The sequence below is a fragment of the Ascaphus truei genome, chromosome 3 (genome assembly GCF_040206685.1).
Source record: "Ascaphus truei isolate aAscTru1 chromosome 3, aAscTru1.hap1, whole genome shotgun sequence".
In the NCBI taxonomy this organism is placed as follows: domain Eukaryota; kingdom Metazoa; phylum Chordata; class Amphibia; order Anura; family Ascaphidae; genus Ascaphus; species Ascaphus truei.
The window spans coordinates 241097874-241124538 of NC_134485.1; the positions used below are offsets into that span (position 1 = coordinate 241097874).

The 26665-nt window shown below is 43.2% G+C and overlaps 1 protein-coding gene and 1 long non-coding RNA gene across 6 annotated transcripts in view; one reads left to right on the top strand and one right to left on the bottom strand.

The window, feature by feature from the left end:
- The window catches only part of FHL2 (four and a half LIM domains 2), an 81685-nt gene that overhangs the window by 14995 nt on the left and 40025 nt on the right, over window positions 1–26665 (bottom strand). The gene's annotated exons all lie outside the window — the stretch shown is intronic.
- Window positions 13052–25893, top strand: LOC142489514 (uncharacterized). Of its 3 annotated transcripts, XR_012799878.1 has the most exons (5): window positions 13052–13263; window positions 14306–14588; window positions 20493–20719; window positions 24185–24282; window positions 25340–25893. It is a non-coding gene; the product is annotated as an uncharacterized LOC142489514 (long non-coding RNA). The 3 variants fall into 3 exon arrangements; XR_012799876.1 differs by lacking the exon at window positions 25340–25893 and having other exon boundaries at window positions 13054–13263; window positions 24185–25201; XR_012799877.1 differs by lacking the exon at window positions 25340–25893 and having other exon boundaries at window positions 13055–13263; window positions 14306–14573; window positions 24185–25201.

A 26665-nucleotide genomic window follows, 5' to 3' on the forward strand; every position in this document is an offset into this window, starting at 1 on the left:
GCTGTGAATAAAGCTTGTTTGTACTATAAGATTTCCCAGCACCCATCATTATTCTATCTGCCTATCCACTCCCAGCCTGCACTGACCCAGCACCCTGAAATGTATTAGAGTACTGCCATGTATATATATATCCAACTCGATGTAAACTCCTTTAGAGCCGGGAAAGGAGGGTTACATGTCTTTATCCATTTATTAATTCTTTTTATGTATGTGCATGTTATATAAATCTCCTGTAGTTTTTATTGTCACATAAATTTAGCAATGTTTGTTCTGAAAAGTGCAGCATTATTATGGGGTGTGTAGACGGACGTTCACAGAGGTACACAATTAGGAGGCTTTATAATGTGAAATTAAAATAAGGCTTTATTGTGCCTGTTCCTTTTCATCAGGAAATTATCCAAACACAGGGGGGGGGGGGGGGGGAACAAAGCTTCCATTCACTTGGGAGTATTTCTAGTGAAACACTATGCAATTAGTTCACATCTCCATTCGTTAAGCAGGTCTCCCAGCCCCAAAATATATAGCATGAAAATAAACAGATATAAGCAGTCTCTTAAGAATAAAAGTCTTATCTGTTTCTTGGAGGGAAAATCTTCTCACTTCCTGGTTCAGCTTCAGGTGTAGTAGTTTTCCCTGTGTCTTGAAAATCAGCTCTACTGTGCAGAGCTCAAGACCGGTCAGCTCCAAAGGTCAGCTCTCAGTCAGAGCTAAGGAGAGAGTCACTTCCTGTCTGAACAGACAGGTTTTTGTAAACAATCTCAATCAGGCAGGTGGTGTTTAGTAATTAACTACCAGAGGTTAACCACCACACTGCTGGATTAAAGGCACATTACTGAACAGGGATAAGTCCCCTGTTACATACCTCCCCTGTTTTTGGGAAGCTCGGGCTTACCACGGCCAAAGCCCATCCTTCCACTCTCATTCTAGATATCTCTGTGACTTGAATGAGAGTGGATGGAGGAAGAGAACCCTCAGTCCCGTTGGGATAGGAGCCCTTTCTCCAGTTTATTCGTGTCTCCTCCTGAAGGTGTTTGAGATCAGCACCCCTCAGTCGCTCGAGGAGGACTTTCTCCAAGTACAGTCTCTTTTCTGCGTGCGCGGTCATGAGATTTCCCTTGCGTCGGGTGCTTGTCCCATTGTAGGCATACTGCATGGCAGCAGTTGCAGAGCGTTTAAAAACAGCCCCTTTTAGATTAAGTTTCAATTCCACACCCACTTCCAGATAATGTCCCATCTTTTCAGCTTCCTCAGCTAAGGATTCTTCTGGTTTTAATTCAGCACGTGTACCTTCTTTTGTTGCCTGCTGGGTGGCTGAAGGTTTTGCTAGTGCTTGTTTAGGTGGTTCAAATTTTGCAACCTTGTCTTTTAGATGAGCGGTATTCCCAGCTCTCACTGTACCCTTGTCTTCATGGGTTTTTGAGGCTGTGGGATACTGACGCTTAGTCAGGGTCAATACTTGTCCTTGTAGGACTGTAATCTCATCCGCGAGAGATCCCTGTTTTTTGAGTGCGTCTTGCAAGTCTCTTCTCAGGGAATTTATCTGCATGCTTTGCTTTCTCTGAGCTTGCCTCCACATTTTTATTGCATTGTGAAGCACTATGAACTTCTTTGCTTGGGCCACAGTTACTTGTTTCAGTTTCTGGACCTTCTTGTGCTCCCTTTTGTGCCTCGTCACCTGGGTTCTAAGCTTGGCTTTTAGCGTTGCTTTGGTGATGCTCAGGGTAGCCTTCAGTTTCTCATGCTGCTTTGCGGGGACATACTGGGTCATCAGACGTTCCTGCAGCACTTGAATTTCTTTAGCAGCCTGCAGATTGTCTTCCTGCAGCGTTTGCTGCTTCTCCTAAGCATACTGGATGTGTGTATGCAGACCTTGCAGTTGGTTCTGCAGTCGGTGCTCTGCTTCAAACTTTTCCTTGACTTCTTCTGTCAACTGAAAATTTTCTTCTTTCAGTTTTAAGTTTTCTGTTTTAATCATGAATTTTCTCTTTTTTCAGTCTCTGTATTCTTCAGTCCTCCTTCCATTTACGCACATCTGCTTTGAGAATGACAATCTCCTGGCGTGAGACTTCCTTCTCTAGGTTGAGGGTCTGAAGCTCCTTCTGAGAGACTTTGAGATCTGTATCAAGATTACCAATAGTTTCTTTAGCAATGTCCAGCTCCTCAGTGAGACTGTGTAGTTCCTTTCTGGAAACTTCCAGGTCTGTGCGGCAGCTGTTGGTCTCATGATGTGAGGCATCCAGTGCTCTGCGGAGTGTCTGAACCTCTTTCTGAGATACGTCCACTTCTATCCGGACACTGTTGACCTCCTGTTGTGAGGCATTCAACTCTATGCGCAGAGTGTGAACCTCTTGCTGGAAGACTGTCATCTGCTTCAGTGCCTCCTCATACTTCCGCTTTAGCGTAGCCACCATTTTGTCAGATTGGCTCTGCTTTACATCCATGGCGGAAATAGTAGCCTTTGCAATATCTACTCAGTCTTGAGATCCTCCAATTCGGTCTTGGCCACAGAGTAAATTGCGAGCACAGTCTTCTGTAGCTCAGCATTATTTTTTCTCTCCCTTTCCAATTCTTCACAGCGCAGATCACAGTCATGCCTGACAATTTTCAGGGCGTCTTCAGGGCTGGTTTAGGGATCGTCACTCACTGGTTCCGGCTCCACTTCCCTGGGATGGTTGGTTGAGGGTTCCTCACTGTTGGCACCGGACAGACACTTCTTTGGGGTACCCGACTTCTGCCTTGGGCCCTCTGGATATTCGGTTAACCGTGGGACGAATTCTCCATTTCTCTAGGCTGTAGGGCAACTCGGTCCCCCTTTTTCTCCACAGAATCTGCAGACGTGTCTGTTACTTCCACGGTAAGTGAAGAACCGCTTTTCTTTTTCTTCCTTTTTGATTTGGATAACACCGTCCCTTCAGGGATACTGGGGTCTCCATCTTCATTTGAAGTTTTAGCAGCGTCACTGGATCCACCCGGCTTTTCTTGCAACTGTAATAGCTGACGGAAATATTCGGTGATCCACTGCTCCCGCTCTGTCTCCTGCTGATCATATTCGTCATCAAAGAGAGCGGTCTTTTCTGTTCGTGCCGAGTTCAGGCACCCCCACCATTCTTGGGGTGTTTTGTGGGTGTGACTCGGTTCGGGTTCCCCATAAGAGATGTCTTCCTCTTTATTGGACTGGAAGGGACACTCTTCCGTGGGGTAGGGTTCATTACAGGAACGCTGCATCTTGTCCTCCATTTTTAGGTTATCAGGTGTAATTTTCTTCCTGACCTCAGGAGGCGCTATTGCAGCTGTTGCCACTGTATTTTCTAGAACCCCCAATTGTGGTAGTCCTACAGATGGGCATATTTTGCTTGTAGAGGTCGTAGCTCTCACAGGCATCTCTGTAGACTTTTCTTTCTTGGGTAATTTTTCAATATCAGCAGTACTGTGCATGCATTTTCTTTTATCAGGTATACAAGATGTGCAGTGCTAGGTAAAAAAGTCTATTTGCTATACACCCATTTTCTTGCTAGGTGCAATCCCTCCGCTTCAGCAACAGAATTTGGTTTTCTGCCTGAGTTCAGTAATTTTCAGTCTCATCTTTGGGTATCTGTTTTCTCCCAAGATATACAGTATATAGGCAGATTTTTACTTGCAGAAAAACATTCTTTGCAGTGGACTATTTCTTTAATTCCCGGCAGGGTGACTCAACACTCAGCAATTGGCTTTGAAATACCTTTTTCCTTTATAGGGCAATTTTACACTCAGCATTTGTTTGCTAAAAATACCCCTGCTTCAGCACAGTCTTTTTATCAATTTTCACACTTTTCTGCATATACTCCTTTCACAGCTGGTAGCCCTATGCGGTGTGGCAACCTTTATTTGCAAAATCAGTACCACTCGTGGGTCACCATCTGTATTCACTGCTTCAGCGAAACTTTTGAAAACAACAAACACCTATCCCTTTTAAGGGCTGACTCCCTTCTTGAACCCTGACTATGGCTAGAAGGCAAAATCCCTATTTCAATGACCATATTACACTTTGTGATAGGTAATTAAAGGTTTACCTGCTTCAGCAGTCTCTCTCCTCTTGGGATTGGGGCAAAGAGTCCATCTGTGTTTTTGTAAGTTTCAGTGCAGTGGTGTGTCCCTTTAAATCTGATCTCTGCTGCATGAGAGGTTTTTTTTTTTTTTTTTCAAGTTGTTTAGACTGTTTGTAGGCAAAAAGCATAACAAAAAATTTCACATAAAAACTCCGGTCCTTTTTAACTACAAAGACACCTCTTATCCCACTTCTTACACCAAATGTAGACGGACGTTCACAGAGGTACACAATTAGGAGGCTTTATAATGTGAAATTATAATAAGGCTTTATTGTGCCTGTTCCTTTTCATCAGGAAATTATCCAAACACAGGGGGGGGGGGGGGGAACAAAGCTTCCATTCACTTGGGAGTATTTCTAGTGAAACACTATGCAATTAGTTCACATCTCCATTCGTTAAGCAGGTCTCCCAGCCCCAAAACATATAGCATGAAAATAAGCAGATATAACCAGTCTCTTAAGAATAAAAGTCTTACCTGTTTCTTGGAGGGAAAATCTTCTCACTTCCTGGTTCAGCTTCAGGTGTAGTAGTTTTCCCTGTGTCTTGAAAATCAGCTCTGCTGTGCAGAGCTCAAGACCGGTCAGCTCCAAAGGTCAGCTCTCAGTCAGAGCTAAGGAGAGAGTCACTTCCTGTCTGAACAGACAGGTTTTTGTAAACAATCTCAATCAGGCAGGTGGTGTTTAGTAATTAACTACCAGAGGTTAACCACCACACTGCTGGATTAAAGGCACATTACTAAACAGGGATAAGTCCCCTGTTACAGGGTGCATAAGAGCAAGTTGAACAGCTAAAATCTGATTTTACAGCAAGAATTGCATTTTGGAAAATATAATTTAGAGACTCTTGGGAAACTTTACAAAATATGCAGTGGGTCATATGATATGTCCGTTACTTGCACAGATGTGTTTTAAATCAAGATGTTTTCTTTACCTATTATGATTCTATTTTGTTTGCTTGTTTGACTTGGATCTGCTTAAAAAAAAAGGTAATTTACAGGAAATACATGATTGTTATGCAAGCATACAAATGTTAAATTGTATGTGTATAAAAATGCATTATGGTAACCGCGAGGTTAACTAGCAACATGCGTAAAGAATTGAGTATGCAGTGGGGGTGTTGTTCTTCTAGTCCGTGTTTTCTATAAGAGAGGCTAGAACACACACCTCACATTTCCCGGCTTAATTAGGTGGCTCACTGGATCACTGAATTGTGTTTGAGTGCCTGGACAAATTAATGAGTATTTGGAGACAGTTACCTATACTTAAGGGCACTACATGCTGTATTTAGTTTATTTTGCTCCAGTTACCTAAATGAGTTATTGCAGGTACCATGTTGGTGAGGCTTATCTGTAGTTTTGCAACATCAAAGTTGGTTGTTAAAGTTCATTAGGACCTGATTCTAAAGGTTAGCTAAAGGGCAGTTATTTCCTTGTCATTGCAGGCCAATATGGATTTATGCATCTCATTAGTTATGTACAACCCTTAGAAGTATCACATACAAGTCAGTGAGCCGTGATCATAATCAATCCTCATAGTGCAGTAATTGACATGACACTACTGTGACAGGTAGCAGATAATCTATTTCACCCTCAATGTTCCAAAAAATGCCTATTACAATGCATATGTGCACGACCGGGAGGTTATACTAAATATTATGCCATTGGTAACATACATGTGGCTGTTACTGGGAGCAAGTTATTCATTATTATATAATCTCTGATCAAATTGAAAATAAAGAAATTGTCCTCTTCCAGATCTCTTGATGTAAAACTGTCACAGATAAGTAGGCATGACAGATGCCAACAGGGCACACCCCTACAGATCATGTTAGGATCTGGAACAGATCAATGAGGAGTTGGGTATAATGAAGCATCCAGAAAGGAGAGACAACTGGGCAGCCATGTCCATGTAAACTAGTGTGTGGTTGACAATGATACTCATTTGAGAGACTTGTATGTACAGTTATTAATCCCTTGATCCCTGGGGGTTCTGTAAATGTGTGTTGAAACACAAAGAGGATACTGTAATGTAATTGCAGATGAAACACATGGCGTGTACAGAAGGGATGATATTTCTAGTTTAGTTACAATAATAAAAACATATTCTACTTGCTCAGGTGTAAATAAGCAGGTACAAGAATTTCAGCCAGAATCCCTGATTGTTATGTGGGGCTTTGTTGTTTGTACAGACTTAAGGAGGCCACAAAGATGACTTAATAGCCGCAGTGTATATGATCACACTATGATCACAAGTATAGTTTTTAGCGGTAATGCATACTGCAGAAGAAAAGAAGCTTAAACGAGCTCGCGGTAAGTACTAGTAGCAGTCACGATCACGATCAACTGTTCTCAGACATATTTCTCACTGGGTACCACTTTACACAGCAGTGAGCAAACATTTACCACTAGCATAATAAAATGCTTCATGACTTCAATTGACGGCAATCAGATTTCCCTTGGATTCGTGCAACTTTATCGAGCCAGTCGAAAATAAATATTAAACAGAAATAAAAGTAGTACGTTTTAAGAACTAGCACAAATGTGTAAGACAAGCAAGAGCTGTGTAGCTAGGTCTCCCCAGCCTGTCAGCACCCCCCTCACCTAGCTGCCGATCGCGGGTGCCGCCGAGTCCAATGGCGGCTCCGCCAGGCGATCGCAGAGGTGAGGGCGGTCAGGTCCCGGCTCGGGGGTTGCCGGGGACGCGTGTGGCCGGTTGCCAAGGCCGCATGCGCGTCACAGGGATCCTGGCGCTCTCGGAGCCGGGCGGTGAGGGCGCCGCAATTAGAGAGGGACTCGCGCAAGCGCAGTGATCGCGCATGCGTAGGTAGGGTCCTAGAGCTAGGGGGAAGTCGCGCGAGCATAGGAACAGCCCAGGAAAGGTTGAGGCAGCCCCAGATAGCTTGCGCAGGTGCAGGACAGTGGAGGGAAAGATCGCGAAGCCCTAGCCTACCAGGGAAGGCTCCAGGTAGAGACTACGAGTCCCAGGAGCCTCTGCGCGCACCACGTGATGCCAGGGAGCCAATAGGGCTAGAGGAGAACCAAGCAGCAGAAAGGATACATTTCCCGCGCTGGACCCACGCTTGTCAGTTGGAGCCAGGGAGCTGTGAGGGAAGGAAGGGTGCGGGGAGCGAGTGCAGCTCCTGCACCCAGATAGGTACCCACACCCCAGGTAGGCCCCAAATCCCCACCAGATTAGTGGGTAATTGAGTAGGGACGGCACAAGATAGGGATGCTGCCCTTAGTGTTAGTGTGCTGTCTTGTCAGGGTCACGGCTGTCAGTGCCGTGAGGTCTGACAGGCAGGCACAGTGTTAGTGCAGTACGTTAGCTGCAGGTAGCGAGTAAGTTGTAGCGCGTTATTACAAGCGCGGCGAGTGTTAATAGTTAGTTGGAGTCAGGACCGGGAAGAGCTAGGGGGACGGGATAGGCCATTAACCCCTTAGGTCCCAGGTAGGTTCTCATTCCCCAGCTTGTGGTTCTACAGGGACTGGCCCTAGGTTAGGGACCGTGTCACGTAGTGCCAGGGATATACAGGGACACAGCGGCTGCTGCGCTCCACGAGAGACGACTTGGGCTCAAGTCGGTACCCAGAGACCAGAAACTATCTCCAGGGTGGGATCGCCCCTGGGGGACCCCAAGCAAGGATTAATCGGACCGGATCAGACGGGATCTCAGAACAACTGATCCTTTGCGAAGCTGTTGCGGCTCCGAGCACCGGAGTGCTCGGCAGATACTATCAAATACACAAGTGCACCAACGGGCCCTTAGTATAATAGTGACTGCGCAGTCACCCATTGCCTCTCTCTTCAAGAGTGCGGGACATTGGGTGGAGTTTCTATGGACACTGGGTGGGATCACCTGGTGTTGGGGAAGCGTCCTGCGCGACGCCGTTAGTGTCTCCTCTAGAGAGGGACACCTGTTATGGTGGTATTGATATCACCTGTTTGCTTTGCATGTCAGTAAAAGACATTGGTTATTATATACGTACAGTGTATGTGATTATTGTATTTGTCCTGCAAGGAACTACTCCCCCTCTGGTGGGAGCCATCGCAGGTGGAGGCGCTGCACCGAGTAAGTGGTTACTCATAGTATCATAATTGCCCCAGGTTCCCCGTGGCGGAAGCTCAGCCCTCCTGTGAGCCAACAGGTAACGCACCACACCCCTGGTAACACTGTATGTTCCTTGTACCCACAATATATCTGCGATTGGGGGGGGGGGAATACCCGTTACAGCTGTATGAAAATATATGAAGCTGAACTCTTTTATTAAGGCTCTCTATCAGTATTTCATGTGTATTGACCTTGTTCCTGGCTTATTGCTACTACAGCCAGCTGCACGGTCTCATTAACGTGCTGCTTTCCAAGGGGCTAATTTATTTAAGCTGATGAAATATTGTCAAGTTAGATCCTTGATATTCGCAAAACAAAGAAGTTCAGCCAAATCAAAAATAAATATGAACATCTTGATATCATATACACATTTCAGCCTCTGTTCCCTGACCACTGGCCAGAATAATGTTTATTCATCAATTCAAACAAATAAAGAGGGATTTAAGACTACTTTTGGTTAATGCTTGAAGATGTTTTTTCCTGAAACAGGAGTTTATTAAATCCACTTCCACAAATCTTAATACACTACATAAAATCTATGTCTACTTGTAAAATGCCTAACATCTGCAAATATGTAAAACCTTAAACTCATAGGATTATTGTTGCAACATAATAATGCCAGAAATGTCAAGAATGAAATCATGAAAATATGCTATTTATAGGGAGTGGTTATATGCAGCTATTATGTATATGTGTAGCTGTAAATTCTACTGTAGACCCCACACATCAAATGACAGAGTGAATGCCCAGGCCCATTGCTGCAATGCAGGTCTGTATTTGGAACTAGATAGGTCCTAGAAGGGAATCCGATTGTTTTCATATCAAAAAGTATAGAAAAGTTTTTAAAAAAATGGAAATCAAAAAATAATGGGCAGGATTCACTAAGCAGAGTATCAGAGCTTTGTAACCCTCCCCCAATGATGCTTGCCATTACCTGGTCAAACTAACAATACACTTCATGGTCCAGTCAGTAAATCGTAATAATGATTGTTACGGACCATTTACTTGATCGTTAATGTTTTTAGGCTGAAGGAGTGACACGTAAGACTAAGTTAGTATGATGCCATTTACCATAAAATTTTAACACAAAAAGACGCAACATGAACTTGACGCATGTCGCATTAATTTGTCATTAACGCCATAAATACATCTTATATTTTCCCAAGTACATGAAGAGTCGATGACCAGAGGCAGAGTAAATCCAGCTTGTAGATGAGAAAGTCAAACCGCGCTCTTGCTTCCTAACAGGATCTCGTAGTGGATCAACTCTTCCCTCTTGCAGCTGATGTGATGTGAAGGCACCCCTCCTCCACAGGTCCCGTCGCAGGATGGCTCCAAACGCGGGCAACAGCAGGGAATGAAACACAAAAGCGCACCGAGGGTCAAGATTCCCATTCCCATCAACAACCAGAGACCCTTCGGCACGCCGCAGTGAGTTTCTCTGGGGAACCGGTGTTTGAGGCTGGCTACTATTCACGGGTCCTGCGAGAAGCCGCAACCCGGAAGTAAGAACAACGTGGTGCTGAGCCAGGCAGCCCAGCGCGCGGGTCTACCTTGTATGCCTCTGCACCATCTCTTTATGCCCAGGACACCACGAGGACTGTTTCCTCTGCACCTTAATACTGGATGTACTTAACCTTATATGTAAGTTTTTATTGTTACTACTACTAACATGTTTTAATTAAATCTTGACCCTCGGTGCGCTTTTGTGTTTCATTCCCTAAATCCAGCTTGTAGTCTGACTTTTTTTCTGTAGTACCGCAACTGCATGTGGCAACCTACAGTATGAGAAACGGTAAGCCCGCTACTACAAGCCTGCAGGGCCTAACTCACTGTGCCGTGGCAAATAGATTGCTTTGTCATGCTCCAGGAGAAGGTAAATCGGGCTACACCTGTATTTGTTGGATTGGGAAGTAATTAATGAATTCCCGAGACAACTGCAGGACGTTTCCTCATACAATAGACTTGTATCTGACTCCACCAGTAAATATCTGTGTGAACTACTTGAATTATTGGAAGAAGGGATTGAGTTGCAGTTCATATCCAATACTGAGTTCCAATTGTTGTACAATAAGAATCCCGTAAATAAAAAAAAGGAATGAACTTCCCCTCCCCCTGTTATATATTACTTAGATAGAGGTGTTAGAATCTGGTACCGTGGGACGCATACAACTAAAAAAAAAAAACATATTGGATCAGCACTCAAAAAATAAATAAGGGAAAATGACAAACTCATGTGTTTCTTTTGGTCTCACAAAATGTTTTCTTTCATTTATCAAAAATCAGCAGCAATGCAAAAAAATATATAAGAACACACAAGGAAAGGTAAATCAGCAGATACACACTAACATGTGCAAACTAGAGCAATGTTTCAAGGGCCCCTGACCCCTTCATCATCTTTTTTTCCATAAGAATCCCAATACACCATTTACCAGAGATTCACAAATCACTTTTGAATCCTCCAGATAGACCCAATGGGGCCTATTCACTAAACTTCGATACGTTCGAGACGTTCAGTGCATTGCCGAGCAGGTTTGCATGTTGTTACCGTACAAGTTGTGTGTCAAAACAGTATTCACTAAGAAAAATCATAAGTTTTTTATAGTGCGGTAAAAAAAATCAACATCGCACTTCTTTGTGTGTTTATTTCCCCCCAATACTTATGACACTACTTGTCTTTGCTTAACCTGCACCCTGGTAGAGCTGCACGGAGAGAGCTGGATCTCACTGCACAGCTCTTACAGGCAGTCGCACTGTAATGTTAATTTTAAGGACAGAATATTGAAGCAGGGGGTCTCCTGAGCTGAACCCCATTGATTTCAGCCTTGAGGACCCCCTGCTTCCCGTGTTACAAGGGTGTCCGTATCTCCTGTGCGTTTAAATGTCCCGGTCATATGACACGGGAGATTTAAACAATGCAGGGAGATACCAGCACTGTATCTCAGCAAGCTGGGGGTCCCCGAGGCTAAAATGAATGTGGTTCAGCTCAGGAGACCCCTGATTCAATACTCTGTTATTAAAATTAACATTAGAACAGTTTCAATAACTTAGCGGCTAGCCACTGTCAAGGAAGGGGTTAAGCCTGAGTACCTGGTTTATTGGGGTAGAGGGGGTGGGTGAAGGGGGTACTTGGCCCAGGGTGGGTGGTTAGGCCTATCAGGAAGGCTGCGGGAAGAATTAAACCCTTCATTACCATAATGGTGGTAACCGTTTACTTTGATCACTTTCTACCACCCATAGATGCCGCATTGCTCTCCTTTCTACTTGACACTTCACATGTTTTATCACTTATTTATGATTTTACTGGGAGTCCAATTATATTTGGGTAACATTGGATGTCACTTCTTTATATACCATTATAGCACATCAGCATGCAATCGCTGCAAGATATTTTTTTGAGACTTCCTCATCAGCTTCACCTGTTCAGATCATCGTTATTCTTGATTGTATTAACTTTTTACTCACAATTAATTTTTTTTGATGTCGCTATTTATCACCAAACTTGTGGGACAGCTATGGGGACGGTTTTTGCCACATTCCTACGCCAACCTATCCATGGGTTGATGGGAGATGTCCCACGTGTTTGGAGATAGAAGGCCTTATTAGAATTGTTTTTATTTTTGACTAGAAATCCATATCAGTGACGTTTTCCCCATCAATATCATCTCCATCGTATCCAATTTTTTGATTTATATCTTTATGTAGATCTTGACAAAACGGTTCACACCGACATTTATAGGAAGGAGAATCCTAGGAACTCTTTATTACATGCAGACCGTTGCCATGCGCTTGCACTGTTTAGGGGTATTCCTAGAGAACCGTTTTTTACGTCTTACTCATAATTGTTCAACAATTGAAGACATTAGATCCATGGATCTTCCCCAGAGATTCCTTGATAGAGGGTATGATATGCGCACATTACTATAAGCTTTTGAGCAGGCACTATCTACAGCAGCAGTGCTCAACTCCAGTCCTCAAGACCCCGCCTCCCCCCTCAACTGGTCAGGTTTAAAGGAAATCCCAACTTCAGCACAGGTGGCTCAATCAGTGGCTCAGTCAAAGAGCCACCTGTGCTGCAGCAGGGATATTCTGAAAACCTGACCTGCTCTTGAGGACTGAAGTTGGGCAGCACTGATCTAGAGAGAAGAAGGAACTGATTGCATCTGATCCATCTTTAAATCTAGAAAAAAGGAACAAAAATAGGAATATTAACCATGACTATTGTGCTTCAGATCCTCAATACTTTGACACGCGGCGGCCCCCCCTCGCAGCGGGCCCGGCCCCATTGTCCCAGTAGCCAGTGGGGACCTGGCCTTAGATGTGTAGCCATAGAACATGTCCAACTAACACCTCGTGGTGGGGATAGGATTAACTATCTGTATGGCAGGGACGCTTTCTGGATTTTTACACTGGAAACGTTAATACCCAAGGGATTAAACACTGCATGGGATTTGAAGTATTTTCTATCAATCTATTTTCAGGATGTTATTTAATGATCTTTTTCTTTTTCAATAGCTCTTTACAAAATTGATTTAAGAGGTTTATACAAATGGTTTATTAAAGGGTTCCTTCAAATCATGACATCATATTATGTACCATGTGTTCATTGAGGATATAGGTAATACAATTTACAATGTATGTCTCTGGTTTCAAGTGTGTTATTTGAACGTAACATGATATCATTACTTAGTACCTTGATTTGTTGTCGTTTTTTAATTTTGATGTCACGAGAAGGAGGTACAGTATATAATGTAACCTCTAACTCAATCTCAGTACTCCTTGAGAAAGCACCATACTGGTGCAAAACGCATGGGAGGTCTTCTTAGTCCTTTTGGACTCTTTTATTCTATGTGCATGATCCAATAACATTTTCCTATTTTTCTAACGATCCGGGTTCCCGTGCTACTTTTGCTCTGCATTTTCCTCTTTTTGTTTACGCTTCATGCTCTTTCCCGGAAGCAAGGATTGATTCTAGCAGCCTACAGCTGGGGACGCTGACAGCAGCAAACGGCTGCCAACTTTTGAGAGCAGCAGCAAACGACTGCAAACAGAAACACCAGCGATCCCGGGAGGTAAGTTCACTGCCTTCCTTATCGGACCCGGGTAGGTGTGTGGATGCAGCGTGATGTGTATATACTTTATGGTCCATGCTGTAAATAATGAATACTGTCTCCTGAAGCATATGACAATTCATGAAGAAACTGCCTTCTTTCTTCCTATTCATTTACTGCGGAATTTCAGCCTTGTTCCCCTGATGGTCACAGCGAGGTGCATTCCATGGAAATGTGACTGCGTTTGCATTCTAGATTTAATAGTGGACATTCCATAATCCCTGTAATAAAAAGCGATACAGAGAAGCCACAGGACAGATTGTTGCAAGCGCAGGACACGGCTCCACTGGGGGGTACAGACTTTGAAAAGCAATGATTCATTTACAAATACCATCTCTCTTTCTTACTTCAGGGATGTGCATTTGTATAAAGCTGTTAATATCATACGCTGACTCGGAGATTAACTGTGCATTTTTCACTAATTTGTGCCAGATACTTCTGCCACAAAATATGTGTGCGTTTGTAATCTACCCATCTCGTTTTACAAACAATAACTAGAAATGATTACATATAATATGATGGCCTTCTGCCCAATATATTATTAATACCACCTGTGCTATTCAGTTGACTGCTGCAGCACTGAAACAGCCACCTTGACCAATAACATAAATTGTTTGCCTTTAATCTAAACAATTTGAGCATTAACTAAATAAAAGCATCCAAGTAGCAAAACTTGTAACCTGCCAAAATGTTGATATTGATGTGATCTGAACTATTTCCTCTGTTAGGGCATGTTTTACTGTAAGTAATGATTGCGTTAATCACAATATTTCACTACAAGGTATGCATCCTGTTAACGTATGGTTGGTACAAAATGAATATATTACGATATATATATATATATATATCATATATATCATTATATATATTGCTTTTTGTCATGCTTAAACATAAATATGAACAGAACTGCATGTTGAACTTTATTTTCTTGTAAACGTATTAATAGAACAAAAAAAATAGTTTTTACTCTTCCTGCATAATCTGTTCAACACTTTCATTACAGTGCTTTGGATCCCTCTGTTTCCTGCTCTGAGCAGATCACATCCACAGCCACTCTGGGAAGGGCACAAGAACCCCCTGATGGTGCCAGGTCCTGTGCTGTTCTCAGGACTGCACTAGGGCACAATAATAGTTAAAGCCTATACTAGATTACTTCAACTGGCAGCTCGTAGGCCAAACGTGGCTCGCAAAGGACCTTGATGTGGCCTTCAGCTGCCCAAGCAACTAGTATGAAATGAACAGAGTGCAATCTGTTACAATAAGGCTCACTTGTAAGTACAAGCATTGTAAGTACAGTACAGATGTTATAAATGCTTGCAACATGTTGAAACATTATCATTTTCAAATGTTTAAAGGTATTGAACTTTATATTATTCATTATAATAAACTTGTGACCCTTCTACTGATAAATGTTTTCTGATCTGGCCCCTTTGGAGAACTGGTTGCAGAGCCTTGCCGTATAATATAACAACAATCACAGAATAACAGGTTGTTAAATACTTGGTGGTCTATATACATGTACCAAGGCAATTCTGGGGTTGGCTTGAAATGAAAGCAGGCAATTTTAGCAACAATGTTTATTTATAAAAAAAAAAAATACCAGGAAATAATACATTAAGAAATACCTCTCGTTTTCAAGTATGTCCTGGACATAGAGTTATGATAAAAATTCATGGTTACATTAAATGAACAGGTTTATACGTTTTATTTAAAGACATTTCAAGAACAGTTCAAGATACATAAATATGTTATAGGTGTTGTGACAGGGTGACTCTTCAAGGGTCACTTGCTGATGAATATGCCTGGGAAACATACCTGTGACTGCTGAAACCGGCAGTCAGATGTTTACCCAGTTAGAGGTACCTGAGCAATCGGGGCTGAATTAACAGAGCTGTCAGGCAGCTTGATAAGGAGGCTACTGCTAGTAGTAGGTGGGTTCTCTCATCCATCAGTGTTGTGCTGACCAGGCTGTGGATCCTGAAAGATTGCCTGAATGTTCTCCAAGGAAAGGAGTCCCCACGAAACAAGATAAGACATTGTTCTTCTTTCTATATATAAGAATCTGTTATTTAAAGTTGGTAACCGGTTTAGTTGGCCAACTTGCAGATGGCTTTTACTGCATAGTTAGCCTCCCTACTGTGGAGTAGATGTTCTTTTTATGTTTTGTGTTTGTCTTAAAGGGACGGTGTGCCTAATGTTTATTTGACTGTGGAAAATAAAACCACTGAAGTTAAAAGCCTTACCCACTGTTTGGGACTCTTACTGACCACACCGTGAGGCCGTCCTGCCATAGACGTATGTAACAGTTACAAACTAGATTGAAACCGTGAACAGTCTTTTTGAGTCAGATCTCAGATTATAAGTGCTGCATATGGTAGGGGTGAGGAGCTTGTTCAGATAGGTTGGTAGCTTGCCCAGAAAGTATTTGAAGACAAGACAAGAAAAATGTACTTTATGTCTAGACTCAAATGATGACCAATTCTTTGCGCATTTCGCAGTGATGTGTGTTGTAGTTACATTGTAAGATGAAGTGGCATATTGAGTTATACCATATGCGATGTAACCATAGACTATAATTGGCATTAGCATCTGTTGTGTGATGCGTTTTCTCACCAGCAGGCTTTGGAGTGAGGATTTGTTCCTTTAAAGTACAACTAGTTTGGCATAGGTTTTAGATGTCAGGGTATCAATGTGCAACCCAAATGTTAAATGGGAGTCAAACCATATGCCGAGATATTTGAAACTAGTGTCAGGGGCTAGGATGGTGTTAGTTGCTTCTGATCTGTAGCTCCATTGGTAGCTTTAGAAATGTAGCCTTGTTCCCAAATACCTTTTTTAAAGTCTAGTTCGTGTTTAAAAACAGTTTGTTTGGGAAATCCAGTTTTCAAGTCTTGAAAAATCAGATTGAAATACGTGTCTAAGGTCAGAGAGGCTAGGGTGTGTGCATATAAGATTGTGTTATCCGCATACATGTGCATTGAAGCTCCATTACAAACTGTAGGTAGATCATTAATGAAGATTGAAAAGAGTAGGGACCGAAAACATAACCTTGCGGGACCCCACAGGTGACATCCAAGGGGCTGGAGTTAGAGTTTGAGATAGATACATGTTGAGATCTACCTGATAGGTAAGAGTGAAACCAGTTTAAAGCTTGTTCCCCTATTCCAGAGCACTGAAGTTTGTTTAACAAGATAACATGATCAACAGTAACAAAAGCATTTGCAAAATCTAGGAATATTGCATCAGTAAATTGCCCCAGTTCCATTCCATACGGGATCTCATTGCAAACTTTTAGGAGGCTAGTTACCATGGAATGTTTTGGGGCGAAAGCCAGATTAAAGTTGGCTAAGGAAATTTGTCTTGGTATAGTAATAACTTATTTGGGAGTAAACACATTTTTCCATGACTTTGGATGGTATTGGGAGAAGAGAGATTGGCCTGTAGTTAGTTTCCAATTTTGAAGATTGGGACAACTCTGGCAGTTTTCCAGGTCTTTTGGGATATGGCTTGTAGACAAGAGAGTTGATTAGGGAAGCAAACAGCATGACTGGGGCATGGAGTCGAAGGAACTTTGATTGCAGTAGATCGGGTCCACATTGGCTGCTTAGTTTTATTTTGAGGAGCACTTCTGTAATCTCCTCTTCAGATACTGGGACAAATTGAAAATTGTGAGCACTGTTGGAAGAGGGTGGGGATTTGGGGGTTCTCACACATTGCGCTTCATGTTTGTAGTTTGGGTTGCGCTTTCATAGTAGGAAAGTAGTGCACCCCACAAAGTATTCATTGAATGCATTTGCTATGTCAGTGGGATTTGTCAGAGTAGTATCATCCTTTTTTTAAATATTAGATGGAGGTTGATGGCTAGAAGGCTGGAATATATTGTTGATGACCTTCCAGAAGTTTTCTGGATTTGATGTATTTTGGTAAAGATTTTCAGAGTAATATTGGGCTTTTACTAGTCTTGTTTGCCTTGTGCACATATTCCGCAGGTATCTGAACAGATGAAACTGTCGCTTTTGGCCCAGATTCTAAGGCATTCTATGAACCTGTCGGGGAAATACTTGGTATAGTCCATAGACGCTGTAATGGCCCATTGGATTAACACAGTGGGGGTCCCTGCATTTGAATGGGACTCATGCTGTGTTAATCCTACCGAGCTGTGAGTCCCATTCAAATGCAGGGCCCCCGCTGTGTTAATCCGATGGGCCATTACAGCGTCTATGGACTGTGCTGCAGAGTGTTTGCGAGATTCTTGTGGATTTTCCTCAGACGCTGGGGCAGAACCGACCATTGCATCTGTAGCTATTTAGATCCTTGGTAGTGCCAGATACTTTGTGTCTTTTCCACAAGGCATCCCTAAAATGGTAGAGCGCTACTTATGTAGTTCTCTTATTCTGCGTAGTGGAGCGTGGGCATCACAAAGTTTTAAGAACTCTGTTTGGAAATAATCAAGTGCAGAATCGCGGTCAGGTATTAAATTGATTCTGTACTAAGGGTAGTTAGTAAGATCAGCCAGAAACTTTAACCCACATCAGTTTCTAAATATTTTAGTGAGTAGAACGTTAGGGTTGGATGTTGGTGGTCTGATTTTCCTTACACAGTACACTATTGCATGGTCACTGAAATGTCAGGTAGGATACCAGAGGATGGGATTCTGTTGGGACTAGAGGACAGAATTCTCTCCCTCTCTCCCTCTCTCCCTCTCTCCCTCTCTCCCTCTCTCCCTCTCTCCCTCTCTCCCTCTCTCCCTCTCTCCCTCTCTCCCACTCTCCCACTCTCCCACTCTCCCTCTCTCCCTCTCTCCACTGGATATAATTCTCATTGAAATCTACCTTATCTATTATCATCTTGAAGAGTAAAACTCTGATTCCTGCATGTTGTCATTTAATCTTCTCATTATACGCTCCATCTGGAAGCAAAGGATTTTTCTTTAAACAAATGTTGCAATTGGGATTCAATTATGCTAAATAAAAACTCACTCATACATTTGGGTTTAAACTTCACTAAATTCCTACATATTTTTCTGACTGATGTATTGATTTCCTTCCAACATTTTGGGATTATTGCTGTCACCAACAGAAATAAACGAGACAGCTTCTGAGTATAATGTAGTGCTTGTTCTCACTTTCCCATGTGTATTCTTCAGAAGTTATGGTGCATCAAAAATCATATGTAGGATTATCTATCAAAGCTTCCAAGCTGCAAACAAATGCAAAAAACAGTAATTGATTTATCAAAGATCAAAATTATCCCATACATCATTAAAAAATATATATTGCAGTTGGGCGGCTAATCCCGGTAATAATTTCCTCCAACTCCGTATAATGAGTATTTGATAGTGTGGAATAATCTGCGGAGGCTGCTGAGTAATAGAATTTAGAACTAGGGCAAGCCAGAGTCATGAAAGGGTTACATTGTGTGAGCAGTACAGCAACCAATGGGTTAAATTTCTTCTTCTTTTTTTTTTTAAAGAAGGATTCTTTCTGTTTCCTGATGGGTACCAGATGAATTCCACGGGGAAGGGGCAATAAAACAATTTACATTGAAGTGACTTGTGACAGTGTACAGATATACCATAGATCTGCCAGACCAAGCTTCAAAGGACATCGTAAAACCCTGACATCCTCCCTCACCAGCAGGTCTCACAGGGGGACAGAAAGGACACCACCGACTATGGATTACTGATTCACAATATGTATGATAAGTCATATTTGATCCAACCCACGCTAATAAAAAATATAAATCTGTAACGAGCAGAAGTACTCGGGTGTAATGACAACAATTATGAGGGGATGATTAATTTTACAAATATCCGATTAATTTGTTTCCCTCTCAGAATTAGAAGCGAGACTAGCAAAAAGAGGCGTCAAAACCAGCCGAGTACAAGGATGCATTATCGCAGGGGTTACAGGGAGAGAGTTATGGGGTATTTTATACTCTCAAATTGATTTGGTATTAAAAATTATTCTCTCCCAGTGACATCAGACATACAAATGTCAAGGAAAGATTGAGTAGGAGATAAAACACCCTCAAAAAAGGTTCACTCTCAAATTTGGGGTTTATACAGAGGGATTTTGAATGCATAAATAAGAATTCATCTAGAGGAGGGTTATATCTCTAACTCATGAATTTTCATATTCCCTACGATAACCTTTTGCGGAACCTAGTACTGAAATATTTTTTGGTAATGTCTATACATTTTTTTATAATGTCTTTTATTAAAATAAAAAGGGAATAAAAAATCAGAAAGCCTCTTGAGGAGCCTAGTAATATTTGTTGGTAATGTCTATACATTACCAACAAATATTCCTAGGCTCCTCGACGCTTTCTGATTTTTTTTATTCCCTTTTATTTTACAAAATTGTCTACATTTGTATATTGTATGTTTTTGTCATCTTCTTTTTGTTATATTACATCTAAAATGTGATACGTACTGTCTTTGGGCTATAATTGTACATGTTACTTTTTTTTAAGTGATAAACCACGTTTTGGGTCTTGTTTTCCTAATAATTTTTTTATGTTCATTAGATATTTTTTTAATATAAGAGGGACTGAGGACTCCTAAAGTGTATTTTTATTAAATGAATCCTGGTGGTGGCAGCGTAATTGAGGGGTAGTGTGATGGTTTTTGTGGCGCTAGTGCTAAATTTTAGTGCTCTGCAGGGTTCAAAGACCGTATCCAGTTATAGCCTCTTGTAGGTGACTATTATTCACCAATGTGTGCTTGTGTTGTGACTACACTTGGTTATACATTTACACCAATATTTGACACTAGTTCTGTACTGTAGATTTGCCATTTTCTGGTATTTACTTTGTACTATTTAATTATATTCCTCTAGACTTAGTACCGATAGAGATTATCCTATTACTCTGCCGTTTTTTTAGATAATAGTACTGCTTTACTGCATGCAGGTACTTATTCTGTTGGAATTAATCTTCACATGCTCCAGCCTATATACCGTTTGGCTATATTTAGTGTTTCCTTAGGTCCCCTTCCCTATTGACTTTATGTGGAAGTTTCCTTTGGTATGTCATTAGCGGGTGGTCTTGGACCTTCTTGCCACACCCCTCTGTACAAATATATTTTTATTATTCATTAAATTGGTTTTAATTATACCTCACTATTTCCACTATATCGATCTGAGTGCATTCATGAGGGAATCTTTTTGTCTGTTTTTGCTCAATTTTAGTGCTCTGCAGCGAAGTAAATAAGTCAGTTGGATAGCTGGTTGTCAGGCCACCAATAGGGGGGAGAGAACCGAAACAACTGTCCAGGACCCGTTAGCTGTGGGTGGTGCGGCCGGCGCTACAAGTTGGGCCCTACCTCTCGCCAGGCCCAGCTGCCGGTTCCCTCATTGCTGCTGGACCCTGGCTGTACCCAGCTGCGGGCCTCCCTCCTGGCCTGACCATCATCAAAGTAAGCATTTTGTTTAATATGTATTGTTTTTTTGTTTTTTTTATTAATATGTACTGGGTGATTATTTTAATATGTACTGGGCATTTTTATTTAGATGCATTGGGGGCTTTTTTTATATGAGCACTGGGGGGGTTATTTGAGCATTATGTGCTTTTTTTTAATAAGCACTGGGAGACTTTTTTACATGTATTTGTTTTTTTATCTATGTTTGGGGGTATATGTATTGGGAGGTGGGGTTTTTTGTATGTATTTGGGGGGTTTGTATATATTTGGGGGGTGGGGAGCTATATATATTTGGGGGGTGGATTTTGTTTGGTGTGTATTTGGGTGTGGGAAGTTTTTGCATTGGGGGTAGGGTTTTTTGGAATATTTTGTGCAGGGAATTGTGTGTGGGGGAGAGAATGAGTCTGAGGAGGGGGATTGAGTGGGGTAATTGACGGGGGGAGAGTGGGGAAAAGAGGGAGTAAGAGTGAGACGCAGGGGAGAGAAATACATGTGAGGCAAGGGATTGAGTGAGTGGGGTAATTAATGGAGAGAGTGAGAGGTGAGATGGAGGAGAGAGAAATTCATAGGAAGAGGGAGGGAAATAGAAGGGGCTCGGGAGTCAGAACTGTAGTCCTGGGCACCAGGAAATTTGTCTGTGACCCTGCGTGTCAGGCTTCTCTGATGTTGGCGCGCAGCAGAAGCAAACTGGCTCAGAGGCTTGTCTTCCGCCACACACCAGCATGAGAGAAAGGCCCAGCACACTCTAGCTTCAGAAGCTCGGAGTGGGACATTTATGGAAAACAAAATACCCGGGCGCTCGGAGTGGAACAGTCAGTGAGGGAGGTCCACAGCTGGTGGATAGCCGGGGGGGCATGGCCGCCAACAGGGGGGGTCTGCCAGGGTTGGCGTCCCTGGCCCCGTGAGTCAGGTGGCCCGGCCGCCCGGGCCCCCTGCGTGTCCATTTTATTTATTTTTTTAAATGCCGGCGATTCCCCATACGCAGAGCTGAGGTCTGAGCAGGGTGTCTGGCCTGCTGCCTGTTGGCACACTCATCCCCCCCCACCGCTCCACCCCGCCCCCAATGTGGGACAAAGGAGAAGCGCCTTTGCGCGCCCGCGCGTGCCAACCCAGTTCCCCCCGCGTGCGCCAACCCATGTCCTCCTGCGCGCACCAATTCAGCTTCCCCCACGTGTGCCAACCCAGCTTCCCCCGCGCCCGACTCCTGCCCCGGGCAGCAGCTGCAGAATTAGCCACCATTCTGGCCCCCCCCATGTCTACCACACCCACCCAGCAGCCTACCTTCTGAGACCCCCCCCACTCACCCACCCACCCAGTCACTCACCCACCCAGTCACTCACTCACCCACCCAGTAACTCACTCAACCACCCAGTCGACCCACCATGTCACTCAGTCACCCACTCAGTCACACACCAAGTCACCAAACCACCCAGTCACTCAGTCACCCACCCAGTCACTCAGTCACCCACCCAGTCACTCACCCAGTCACTCAGTCACCCACCCAGTCACTCAACTCACTAACCCACCCAGTCACTCAGTCACCCACCCACCCAGGCAATCGGTCACCAAGCCACCCAGCAGTCGGAGTCACGGTGGACCAGAGGTTTTAACACCAAAATACCCGGATCCTTTGATTTAACAAAGCAAAAGATAAAATAAATTGTGATTTATTTACAGAATGAACATACACAGCTTGATTTACAATTACAATGAAAATTTCACTTACTGGAACTGGGTCAAACGAAATAAAAAGTTCCCAAAATGAAATGTTGCCAAAACAAAGTCTCTAGGAGCAATTTCCCAGGAGTTGCTCGCAAAAAGAGCCTGAAACAGTCCTCGGTCAGCAACGTAACTTGCCACTGCTGTTTACTCCGCTGGAGCTGCTTCTTTTGTGATGAAACTTTACAACCTTGAAACTTAGATGTTTCTTGCATGAATCCTTAGATTGTATGAAACTCTTACAGCATGATGACTCTCAGGTGAATCTGTTACAGCATGATGACTCTTAGGTGAATCTGTTACAGCATGATGACTCTCTCTAAACTGAGCTGTCAGGATTTTTAATACCTCTGGGGTTCATTCCCAGAAAACCTGCAGCCCAATCAAAACGCCTGAGAGATCTCCCTAGCAACCAGGCTGAGCCACTCACCTGCTTGCCAGTCCTGTGTAGCCTGGCACTGGGAGCTTCAGCCTAGCAACTGGGCATGTGCGACAAACGCCATCTTTTACCCACTTGTCATGCTAGACCCCCTGCCAGCTCAGTGCCTTAAAGTCTGGGAAGAGGGACAACTTGCCAGGGTGGTTCTTCCTTTCCCCCTCCTTGCTAACAAAAGGTTTAACACCTCCATATCCTGGATTGCCTTTGAAGCTTAGAGGGTGGAGTAGCCACTGTGTCTCCCATGCAAATGGATTTTTAGCCATACTGAATTACTTCCTCTGAACATTACTTTAATAAAAATATAAACATTGGGGACTATTGAAACCATTTTCTTTTCCACTTATATAGAGAAACCTTGCCATATGATACACTTTAACTTAAAAACATATAACTCTCGCCACCTTATACCTGGCGGGAGATACACCGAACCCCCCTTGGTTCTGGGGTTCTTGAGCACATACCGGGGGCCTTTGAATGTAATTCAATTCCCTGCCCGGTCTTACTGTTCTTGTCTGTGCTGAAGCAAAGAGATTTGGCGGTGAGCTGCAAACTGCTTTCTAGGGAGGATTTTATCCGGTGGTCTGTGTTCCTCATGTCCTCAGGAATCTGGGGGGATTCCTGAGTTTTCTTCTTCCAGGTAAGGGGGGAGCGCTTGGTGGATGAGTGATATATATAAAGAAAAAAAGGGGGGAGACAAAACCAATAATAGTGTAGTCTGTGATATAAATATTCCAATCTATTCATTCAGTGTTGGTCTCACTCACAATATTCTTCGGATGTAATATAGCATATCAGGGATTCATCTCTCTCTGATGGGAGCCCTTTTGTGTGTCCCTCGGTAGGAGTTTGTGTTGTAATACACTCTCTGTTGTAAGCCACTTGTTCGCATCAGATAACAGTCATAAATAAGAAGAAGAGAGATATCGCTATAGTATGATATTGTAGGGATAATATATTGCACAAAGTAACAAGTAAACAATTGCACTCACATTTGATAATGTTAAAAAATATGTGGGATTTCTTCTTATTTGTTACTTTGTGCAATATATTATCCCTACAATATCACACTATTGCGATATCTCTCTTTGGCTATTATGCCCAAATAAATGATTTTTCAATATAATTGCCTCCACCTTCTCTATCAGCTGTGCTCATTCCGCTATTTTTCTGCATCTACGTCCCCTCCGGGACGGAAGCACGCATTAGAACAGGAGCCCCTCCCAACACACACTGGAGCAAAGCAAGTTCCTGCGGTATGAGTATATGCTACAGAAGAAATTAAGCAGTGTGTTGTTTTTCCCCAGCCAGTGTGGTGCTGAGCTATATCACCTCCTTATACAACAGAGCCACGGGACAGTCGAGAGGGATCACCGTGGGAAGACTGATGTCCAAGACGGTTAAGGTCAGCGGTTGTTGTTCCCAATCAATGGAGCTCCGTTTTGTATGTATTTGATGCCTAAGGGTTACTGACACCACACATATAATAGGCTAGAAGACGCACTGCTATACTGGGAATATTAAGGGTGTTTTTATCTGTTCCGTCACCAAACCCTATTAGGGGATTCTATTTGCATTTATATTCCACAGCCATCTTGTCAGGCATTAGAGCACCCATTTGGGAGTTATCCCTTACCAGCTTGAATTTCAATTTTAGGTGATGTCGCTGGCTACAAGGCCAGTGATGTCAGAAAAGGGGGAGGGCAGAGGGATGGAGAAGCTCCTGATTGGCCACAAGGGGAGACCGTTGCCGAAAAAATCAAATATCAGTGACTACCAGATTTTTGTAAGCACTGTCGCTCCGTCGCTTTGTCGCCGTCGCATGCACTATAAGCGCAGACGACGGCGACCATGCATTTGTTTTGACGCGTTGGTCACGTCGCTGTCGCTGGCACTATAAGCGCAGCCTAACAGTGACTGACACTGCTCAGTACTTTTATATACATGCAACAGACAGTCTTCCTCCGATCGCCGTAGCTTTACTATGATTGGGTCTACCAATTCGCTTGAGTATCTTAAAGCTCCCTCTGAGGCATTGCACTCTGCAGTTTCATCCCATTCGCCGATTTTTCAGTGGGGGGCAGGGTCTCCTATGGCAGACTCCTGCTCTGCTGCTTTCTTTATTGGTCCCAAGCACAGGGCACCCATAAAAGCACCCGCCTCCTCCAGATATTTCAGGGAGACCTGCTTCCCATCCTTACTGCCCACAAGTCTGAAGGGGAAACCCCACCAGTATCTCACACCATTTCCCCTTAGAGTCAGAAAACATGTGTGCAGGCCGGAAGCGGCACTTAACCATTTCCAGGCTCTTCCGACCTTAAGCTTCCCTTTTGAAAAAATTGTGAGCGCTCCTGAGAGGGGCCTTTTTGCCCTTCGGAGGCATCTCTATGGTGTCCCACAGGTCTTATGGTGCTTTTAGAAGAGAATTGTTGCCTTCTGGATAGTTATTTCTTCTATTTCAGAAACAGAGTCCACGGAGCTGCTTCAGCAAGCGTCCATGCACCTCGACATCATGTGAGCACACCCCTGGATCGTTCAACTTTTATTATTCCATTTGTGTTATATGAGTTCCAGGTTTGGGATGAAAAATGCCCCTGCTACCTTACAACGCTTAGTAAATCATCTTTTAGAGGGCCAAGAGGGGAGTGATGTAGCCTATCAAGATGATATTGCAGTATTTAACCTTAACTGGAAGGAGCATCTGACGCCCCTGACAAGGGTAATGGCCCGTATAAAAGCAGGTGCATAGTAATATTCATTAGTAATGTATAATCTTTCTGTTTTAATTCCCTTTTTTTTTTTTTAACTCTCTGCATTTATATATTGTATGTTTTTGTAAACATTTTTAACAAGCCCTGTACACTTTGTTATATTAAATCTACAATTTTAGAAGTACTGTCTTAGGTCTCTAATTGAACCTATGACCTTTTTTGAAGAGATTACCGCACCCTGTACAAGGTAATGCCTCCTGAGTAGCCGTAACCCAGACACTGGTGTAAACTCCCTAAGAGCCAGGCAGGGAAGGTTACACTAAGATTTTGCATCTCCAGCGTCTATGCCTTATTGCGAGCCCTCTGGGTCATTCATTTCGGAGTCAGGCTAACTAAGGGTGCTTGAGTTGCTAGTTGGTTTATCCTTAAGAAAGTCTTTGGTGGATTTAAAATGCCTTTCAATCTTATTCTTACCCATTTTGTGGGATAAGATAAAAGGGTGGTTAGAATTGCACAATGTGATTAGAGGTCGATGGGTACTCCAATAGAGTTCTAGTCACCACGGCTAACCAAAGAAATGACATGAGGCCTTGTAAGGGGTCACAAGCTGAAGGTACTATTGGGCCTGGTTACTGTGTCAGTCTGGTAGGTGTCAACTATAATACTTATGACGTGGAGTTTCAACTCAGATCTTCCCAGACAAGCAATCTTGTGCTCTGTTCCTAGATCCCTACAATATATTCACCGGCTCAGAAGATGCCCCCAAAGTTCTGCACGCAAGCACCTTCAGCAGCATGGCCAATCCCCCACAGGACACCTCATCTCTGTCCACAGCATCTTAATATGGAAGTCTCCCAAGTACCCGTACAGCGAGTTGGGGAGCCAGTGGATCAACCACTGCACAGAGCTTCTGAGAGGCCTGTATTTTTGTTGGAACAGGCTCCCCTACCTGGGTGACCACAACTATTCAGATAAGGATGGATGGGAAGGGTGTATACCTTAATTCTGGTTATGGTTGTTTTATGCTAGGGGGAGATGTGACGCTTGCCCCCTAGGCCAGGAGCAGTGTGATCTTTC